The sequence below is a fragment of the Aethalodelphis obliquidens genome, unplaced genomic scaffold (genome assembly GCF_003676395.1).
Source record: "Aethalodelphis obliquidens isolate GAN/ISIS:26980383/991018 unplaced genomic scaffold, ASM367639v1 scaffold7, whole genome shotgun sequence".
NCBI lineage: Eukaryota > Metazoa > Chordata > Mammalia > Artiodactyla > Delphinidae > Aethalodelphis > Aethalodelphis obliquidens.
Window position 1 is genome coordinate 36379310 of NW_020837951.1, and position 9888 is coordinate 36389197.

Genomic DNA, 9888 nt, shown 5'->3' on the forward strand with positions numbered 1-9888 from the left:
CTGTGCTCCGCAACGGGAGAGGCCACACAGTGAGAGGCCCGCGAACCAAAAAAAAAAAAAAAAAAAAAGCTATGACATTAGGTAGAACATGCAGGACAAGGAGACTAAATAAAGAAACGAAAATTCAACCATCAACCATACCCTAAGAAAGAAAACTAAGAGGCCTAAAGGTCAAAGGCCCTGTTTCACAGGTGGAGTCCCTACGCATTGACGGCCGAGTTACCAGATTTAGCAAATAAAAATACAGAATGGCCAATTCAATTTGAATTTCAAATAAGCAACGAATACTTTTTTTAGTATAAAGATGTCAACTTACCCAGGACGTGTCAGGTATTTTCGCCAGAAGCATCTTTGCCGGAGGCATCTTTGCCGCCGCAAGCGTTTTCCCGCATCACTAATTGGCCGTAAGGCAATTTTGCCGTAAAAGCTAAGAACGAAAAATAAAAGGGGAACGAACATTAAAAAGGACATAATGAAGCATGAGAAATGAATAACAAAATTAAACAGACTTTATTGAAAAATACAAAACATTTGAATACATTTAAAATGTGTACAGATTTATGGCAATAATGCACAAATAACTGACTTTATTTGTGCACTGTACCTAAGCACTTGTACCTAAGCACGGATTCTCTCGTTCAGAGTATTTTATACGCCCTCTCCCCGCCCTTTTTTTTTTTTTCTTTGTTGATTCCTCTCCTTGTTCAGCATCACACTTTTTCTTTTTTGCTAAAATTTGTTCCCTTGTTAAGAGAGCTGTCGGGAATTCCCCGGGGGTCCAGCTGTTAAGACTCCATGCTCTCACTGCCGAGGGCCGGGGGTTCAATCCCTGGTCAGGGAACTAGGATCCCACAAGAGGTGCAGCAGGCCAAAAAGAGAGGTGTCAGTTCCCAGAAACAGACTCACAGATAGAGAACAGACTTGTGGTTGCTAAGGGGATGGGTTGCAGGGAGGGTTGGATTGGGAGTTTGGGGTTAGCAGACGCAAACTATTATATACAGAATGGATAAATAACAAGGTCCTACTGTATAGCACAGGGAACTATATTCAATATTCTGTAATAAACCATAATGGAAAAGAAAAAAATATATATATATATATACATATATATCTGAATCGCTTTGCTGTACACCAGAAACTAACACATTGTAAATCAACTGTACTTCAATAAAAATAAAAATAAACTTAAAAGAGAGGTGTTAGTTCCCAATAACTAGAGTGCACGTTTGTGACCGAGGTTTGTATTGCATAATGAAAGCTTCTACACAGTTGTTTGTTCTTGGCACATTGTCACATGTCTGTTGATAGACGTTCCAAAGTTCTGTGGGAAGTGTGGGTTCAACGGTATGCCTTCAAGACACTCCGAGGTCTCTGTCTCTTCCACCCTAGTGTGTTTCAAAATTGGAAGCCAACTCTGGGGGTCAGATCATCCCATCCTCATCTGTCAGCTCGATAAAGCCATCAATAATGTCGCCAACTGGAAGAAATGCTAACACATTTCAACCAGTTAACCAACCTGTCAAACCCAAAACTGTCAACCCGTTCTTTTCTCTTTCACGGCAAAATTGCCTTACGGCCAATTAGTGATGCGGCAAAAAGATTGCGGTGAAAATGCCTGCGGCAAAGATATCTACAGTAAAAATGCTTACGGCAAAAGTACCCAGGACACTTCGGGACATACTTATAATACTTTAGATAGTATTCACTGTTTATCTGAAATTGAAGCTTTACCGGCAACCTATGTTTTATCTGGCAGCCCTAATTTAATATAAAACAATAAGAAGGAGAAGAAGAAAGTTGTACCTTGGATTGTTGCTAAAAATCCTGCCTTGAGTCTCCTCTTTCATGTTGTCCCTTCCCCCAGGGAATACTACTGCCAATCATTTATAACAGGAATTGCTCAGCTAGTCCCTTTATTTTACCCTTATCCTTGAGTCTGTCTTACAATATCCTCCAATATCCGTCATTCATTTCCTTTTTCTTTTTCATTCATAAGCCTTTTCAATTTCAAGTTGCAGTTAACAGCACCAGGTATATTCCAGAGTCCATCCTCTTACCTATCTCGAAACTATAAACTACTAAATTTCCCTAGGGAAGGGCATAAGAGGCCAAATCCAAATCAGCACAAATAATTAAAAGGCTAAATCTTTGGGGGTGCTCAACTGCAAAGACACAATTGCTTCACTACTCTCAGAGCTTGTAGAAGAAAGCAAACATCCTTTGGAACAGACAAGCCAGGAAAAGATTCTTTCAAGTACCTGTACATGAAGTTTACCTGGAGCCTGATTAGTTCAAATCTCATTTACCTCGATTTAGAACTAACCCCCTTCTACTACCACCAGATCTTTAGAGGCTTGAAATGGCCAGTTACAAATATGAGAAAATACAACAACTAAAACATTTAAAATTATATATAAATTTGGATAATGACTTGATATTTGATGATATTAGGGAATCATTGTTCAGTGTTTCAGGGTGTTGTGATAATGGTGTTGTGGTTACATTTTTAATAAAAGTTCTTATCTTTTAAATACATCCTGGAATGTTTGCAGATTAAGTGGTAGTTCTGGAATTAGTTTCCAAAGGTAGGATGTGGACTGGGTGGAAGTATAAATGGAATAAACAATCTTCCGTTGGAATAATGGGTACCTAGGAGCACAATATACTATTCTTTGTGCTTTTATGTATGTTTGACGTTTGCCATAATAGAATTTTTAAAATAAAAATTATCCATTCAACAGAATATTATTCTTAAAAGGAAGAAATTCTGACACGTGCTACAACATGGATGACACCTGAAGACATTCTAAGTGAAATAAACCAGTCAAAAAAGGCAAATAGTGTATGATTTCACTTATATGAGGTACTTAGAGTATTAAAATTCATAGAGACAGAAAGTAGAATGGTGTGCTGAGGATGGGAGGAATGGGAAGATAGTGTTTAACTGGTACAGAGCTACAGTTTGGGAGGAGGCAAACAGTTCTGGGGATGGATGGAGGTGATGGTTGCCCAACAATGTGAAGGTACTTAACGCTACTGACCTGTACACTTTAAAATCATAAATATTATGTTGTGTATACTTTACCCTAGTAAAAAATGATATCAATTTAGTTTCATAAATAAAGAGTGTGACTTTCATAATGGATAGCAAAAATAAAAACGGAAAATAGCAATAAAATATAAGTAAGGGAATTAGAAACTAACTTTTATTCTTTTTTTAAAAAATTATTCATTTATTTATTTATTTATCTATTTTTGGCTGTGTTGGGTCTTCGTTTCTGTGCGTGGGCTTTCTCTAGTGGTGGCAAGCGGGGGCCACTCTTCATCGCGGTGCGCAGGCCTCTCACTATCGTTGCCTCTCTTGTTGCGGAGCACAAGCTCCAGATACGCAGGCTCAGTAGTTGTGGCTCACAGGCCTAGTTGCTCCGCGGCATGTGGGATCCTCCCAGACCAGGGCTCAAACCCGTGTCCCCTGCATTGGTAGGCAGATTCTCAACCACTGAGCCACCAGGGAAGCCCCTAACTTTTATTCTTGAAGAATAAACACACATTCTTTTCAAGATGGAAAAAAAATCTATCCTCTTAGTCTCCCCAGATAACAAATTTAAATTTCTTTTTATCTTTGAATGTACAAAATAAAAAGAAATAATAAATAAAAATTATCATAGAAGGCAAGCCTTGCCATGAGATGGCTTTTACCCAGACAGTAAGTATGACAATTCCCATAAGCCCCTATGTCCTCACTTTCCCTAAGAACCAGACCACAAACATCAGGTGAGAGCCGTTCCATACGGCTGAAATACCTGTGCTGGTCACCCACCACCCACACCCGGCTGCTCTTCCATAGTCATCTTGAATCCTAGGGGTCATTACCTGTAATTCCAATCCCTTTGGCCAAATACCAGGAGCTTTACCACAAAAAACAAAAGCAGAAAGCAGATAAAATGATAAAGCAGCAATTTTTTAGCAATTCTAAGAAAATCCCATTACTATCGAGGATCCACGTGGCAGGTTTGCTCACAAGATTAAACGTCTCCTGCTTTTGCATTCACTGTTTTTCATTTTCTCTTGCCCTGAAAGGTAACTGACAATATTCGGTTACCTCTAAAATGTCAAAGCCCATGGAAATAATCTAATTCTTGCAGTGTTCCCTAAGTACCCATCCCACCACATGTGTCTCTAATCCAAAGCAAGCACCATGGGCTTAGGGCTGAGGACTCTACGGGTCCTCTGACTGGGGCCTTCCAGGATGCCAACCCTCCAGGGGACTCATCCTCATGTAGTGACCTGGTCGTGCCTAGGGTCTACCTCCTCCACGTCAGGCAAACAGCCCGAGTGACAAGCAGCACAGCAGTGAATGTAGCAAGGAAGACCCTGCTTCCATGGAGCTAGAGCCAAGAGGAGAAAATGAACGTTGAAGGAGTTCTAAGTGCGGAGAGTGCCATTGTTACCAAACCCAGGTCTGGCTGTTCACTGCTCAAAAGCCAGTTCTCGAGAGACAAGTGTTGGTAGGAAAGGACAGGTTGCTTTATTTTTGAGACTGGCCACCGGAGGGGAGGGCAGACGCCTGTCCAAAGGCCGACTCCCCCCTTGACAATCAGGGGACAAGAGCTTTTATAGATAGAGGGAGGGGGCTACATGCTGCAGAAACCATACAGTCAGCTCTCACAGTCATCTTGAAATTGGTCATCGGTGGTCTGACCAGCGTCATCTCGATTGTTTTAGGTACAGTTAATCTTCAGTTCCACGGTTGGTTTGTTTCCATTTCTCTGAGGCCAATTCTTGGAATTGTGGCAGCTTATGTCATGGCTACAGCCTGGTCATCATATAGTTAACTTCTTCCTCCTGATGGGGGCTTCAGTATCTACAAGACAGCTCCCAGGATATGGTTCAGAATATTATCTATAGCCCTTAAGGAGGAACTAAAAGTCCTTGGCTATGCTTAATGACTAAACTGTTATTATTTGGTCTCCTTTGACTGTTTTCCTCTGTTTCTGCATTATCTCACTTCTCTGATTAAACTTATTCTTTGGCTAAATTTTTTCCATGGACAAAAGGCAGGCTGAGGATGTGGCGGGCAGGTGCGGGGAGTATCATAGGGTCCTGCTCCGTTTCACCATGAAGGAGTACAGAACCCTTTGGAAACCCAGGACGGGCTGCCTAACCTAGCCTAGTGTGGCAGTGGTCAGGGAAGGCTTCTCTGGCATGAGACAGGAAGAGAGGATCGACGTTACAGCTCATCCTGGAAAAAAACCTTCCAATGGGATGCCCTGACTCAGGAGGTATCGAGAGGGCAGAGCTTGAGTAGAGAATGCTGGGGAGAACAGCTTCCACCCTGGATGGGCTAGAAACAGGTGAAGTAGCACAGTCATAAAGAGCACAGGCTGTAGAGACAAACAGTCCTGGGTTCCCTTCCCAGCTCCATCACTTAATAACCGTGGAAATGTAGGCAAGTTGCTTGACTACCATATAAGTTGATATATCCTTAATATATCGTGTATGTATTATTATGCCACAAAAGTCTCTGTCTCTTTCTGTGCTTCGACTTGTGTTACAAAAAGGTGAACTCCTGTTATCCCAGCTTGGTGTGGTGTGTCTCACTCATGCCAAAAGGGAGATGGTGTGTGACGGGCCCTCATAAAGCAGTAAGGAGTGGGGAAATCCTGCCACATAAAAATGGAGTTAACACAAACTGCACAGGTAGGACACATAGAATGTGCACAGTAAATATTTGTTGGGTAGAACTGATGAACAACATTAGTAAAAGGCACCAAGCACAGTGCCTGACACACTGGGAATTTTCAATAACTACAACTATAAAATTAGTATTATTATCAGATGCTTGCTGAGATCTCTCCCATTTAACCACCAAATCTCTAAGGCATGAATGAGTCAGGATCAGGCTCACATCTAGTGGACACTGAAGACCTTCTTCCTTGGGGCCCAGAACAGGGTACCCAGAGGAGCACTGTGTTTGTGAACCTTCTCCCCCTTCAGTTACCTTCTCCTACTAACTCTGCACTCGTGGGAAGGCAGGACATAGTCCCTAGAGCCTTGGAGAGCACACCTCACATTTCAGACTTTGAATTACCTCTGGGATCAGCGCCTTTGCTGGCATCTTTGCTAGATCTTCACATCTACTCCAGGAGAGAGACAGGCTGGATTCCTATCCACATTCTGCAGGTGAGAAACCTGAGGCTCAGAGGAAGAAGGGAGTCTGCCCTGCTCAGAGGGTGAGCCAGGACTCTGGACACAAATCCTTAGCTCCTGGTCCCCAGGCCAAAGCTAGTTCTTTCCATTTTCCCTTTTTTTTTTCATTATTTTCAATCCAAAGGATGATGTTTTTTCAGAGCACAAAATAACACATGCCCGTTGTAGGAAGTTTGGACAAAACCAAAGCAGTATAAGAGGGAATTTGATCTCCTAGAGTTAACTGCTCTAAAAAGTTTGAAATAAGTTCCCTCTGTTAATTTTTTAAAAATTTTTTTACAGTTTTATTGTAGTATAGTTAATGTATTACAATTTTTTAATTGTTCATTTTTATACACATTTTTATGTGATTGAGAATATTATTGTATGTGCACGTTTATATCTTATGATTCACCTAATTTTATATCATAACCAGCCCTACTATGTTACTAAAAACACTTTGTTAACATCTTTTGATGTATGAATCATTTTCCATTTCCATTATTACACCACAGTTACTGAGTATGCAACTTACTGGTGGACACTTTGTTTACAATGTTTCTCTTGTAAATGACGATCAGCTGAACATTTTTGTTGAGAAAACTTGATTCATTTTTTTTAATGCTTTCCTTAGGACTGAGTTCTAGAAGGGGATTGCTGGTTCAACAGGTATCATCTGATCCCTGATGCTCTCACCAGCAGGAGGTGCTCAAAGGAAAGCCCTCTCCAGTTGGTACAACTGTCATTCAGAAGCAAAGTAACTTATAAATTAGTTAAGTAAATTTAATAGAAAAGTGTAATCTTTAACTTTTCAAAATATGCTTTGTATTTTTTTTTTTTTTTGGCTATGTTGTGTCTTCGTTGCTGCACGCGGGCTTTCTCTAGTAGCGGTGAGCGGGGGCTACTCTTTGTTGCAGTGCGTGGGCTTCTCATTGCGGTGGTTTCTCTTGTTTTGGAGCACGGGCGTCAGCAGTTATGGCACTCAGGCTCAGTAGTTGTGGCTCGCAGGCTCTAGAGAGCAGGCTCAGTAGTTGTGGTGCACGGGCTTAGTTGCTCCACGGCATGTGGGATCTTCCCGGACCAGAGCTCGAACCCATGTCCCCTACATTGGCAGGAGGATTCTTAACCACTGTGCCACCAGGGAAGCCCACTTTGTATGTTTTGAAACATATTGGTCTTATGTCTGACAGCTTCAGTAGGTGTAAAACTTACTAAATATTCCAGTTGAAATTCAGTGAAGATATTATGGGATCGTGGTAAATTCCCAGGTGCCATTAGAATAAGTTAAATAGCTCCTATAGTACCTAAGTTGCCCAGGTAGCAGAGCTCCGCAAGAATAGATCTCAGAGCAACTTTGCCAGCCCCAACCCATCCTCCAAAGTCCAGACTAGAATAATACCTGCCTGCTCAACATCTCTACTTGGATATACAGTAGAATCCTCAAATTTAATAAGTCCAGAATAGAACTCTCAGTTTCTCAATGCCCCTCTTCCAACTTGCTCCTTCCCCAGTTTTTCCCATATAAGTAAATGGGCATCACCACCCACCTGGTTGCTCAGGCTGAAAACCTATGGATCTTCCTTGACTCTTCTTTCCCTCACCCTCTCCATCCAGTGTATCAGGGAGTCCTGTCTGCCTCCTTCAAAATATATACAAATTGAGCCTACTCAGTAGGTGCACATGCTTCCCATTCTTCATGTTTCAGAGCATGTTCCTCCCCAGCTCAAAACCCACCCATGGCATCCTGTCACACTGGGAAAATAAATCCCAATTCCCACACAATCCATGTCCAGTCCACCTCTGCAGTCTTATCTCCCACCACTCGCCCCTCCTTCCCTTCCCTCCAGCCACACTGACGTCCTCCCAAGCTCCTTACTTGACACCAAACTCCCAAGCTCCTTACTGCCACAAAATCTGAAATGTGCTTTGTCCAGATTGCCAAACTTCGCTCTCCGTCACATCACTCAGGCATCTGCATGAAGCATACCTTCTCACCTACCTAAGATGGACACCCTGCCATTGCTTTCCCTCCCCCTACTACTTTATTCTTCCCCATAACACTCATTACCACCTGACAAGTAATCTCTTCATTTGTTTAGTGACTGTCTCCCCATGTGAATGTCCACTCCATGGGGGAAGGGGCTTCATCTGCTGTGTTTATTACTAACACATGGTGCCCAGCACAGGGCACAGTATAGGGCTTAACACATAGCAGTGCTCAATAAATGTTTGTTGAATGAATGAATGAGTGAGTGGGGAAGAAAGCTTTCATTGTGAAGAATGGGCATTAGATTCACTTTGGCTTATAACAAAGAAGAACAAAGAAAAGGTCATTCTCTGCAACTTGAACTACCATTGAGAAGGAATAAACTATAAGGGCTTGGTAAAGTGTAAACCACCAGACAAATGGAGATTATTATCATTACATTAATATGAGATCATGCTAGATGCTGTGTGCTCTGTAAAATGGACAGGACATAGACCCTGCTCTCGTGAATAAAGTCATCAGCCAGTTGAGATGCTCACAGAAGGCTCTTGATCAAGGGAAACAGTTTATTGTAGGTACACTACATTTCTGAGACTATTGGAGACTTTTATTCAAAGAAAGCGTTTAAGAAAGTTAATCATTTCAATTTTAAGAATTGAACTTTGAAAATTAATTTTGTTTTCAAACACTAATAAAAATCAGTGTTTATTAAAAAGTAGCTATTATGGAAAAAAATGAATACTTTGTTAATAAAGTTTAATTTACTGTAAAGCAAGTAGATCCCATTTCTGGCTTCTCTAGTTGCACCATGAAATTATCTAGCTGCTGTAACTAAACAAGAGTGGCATCTAGTGGCCACTAGCATAAACTACAGCTCCTTGAAAGGTGAAGTCAGAGAGAGCCTGGGTGTCATTTCATTCACCTTGCGGGTTACCAGATTTCCAGATTTCACAGAGATATAATTTATTTTTAATGGAGACTTACGTGGAGTTGTAGAGATTTTATTTTGTTGAGTTAGGATGTTAAACAACAACAAATACCACCTACTATCTAACAAAAAATAGAACATAATCTCAGAACAAAGGAAATGTACTTCAAATATCAAATATTTAGCTTTATAAAAAATGTTCCACATTGTCTTTTCTTTCTTCAATAGGAAAATGAGACCTGGAAATCTTTATGGAAAGGTACCAATGTATAGCCTGGTAATTGGGAACTGGTGCTCAATTGATACGTTCTTTCTACAATAGAGTGTCCTCGGCTCAAGTACTCCCAGCAGTGAAGAGGTGCCCCCCTCTGCTACCTCCTTCCAGCTCTGCTAGATAGGTTCCTCTTTAACTAAGGGTAAAATTGGCAGCCTCCACCCATGGGTCCTGATTTTGGCCTGGGGGGTCTCCATGAAGAAGCCTAAACTCTTTTTTATTTTAACGTGTGAAAGTGGCTCTCAGATCCCCAGCGCTCACCTCTCATGATCTCTTCCCTAGGCTGAATCCCCTTGTTCCTTCAACCGGTACTTATACTCTCAGCTGGCAGAGCAATAAAGTACATTCTATGCCTTCCAGGAGTCTGGTTGCTACAAAGTTAAGATTACAGACATTCCTGAAAAGATCCCGTGAAGGATTAGAAATCTGAAAACTTCTTTCCCCAGGCTAACCAACTCAGCGCAGTAAATAGTTGGCTGGTAGGAAGCAGCAGCATAGCACAGGGAGATC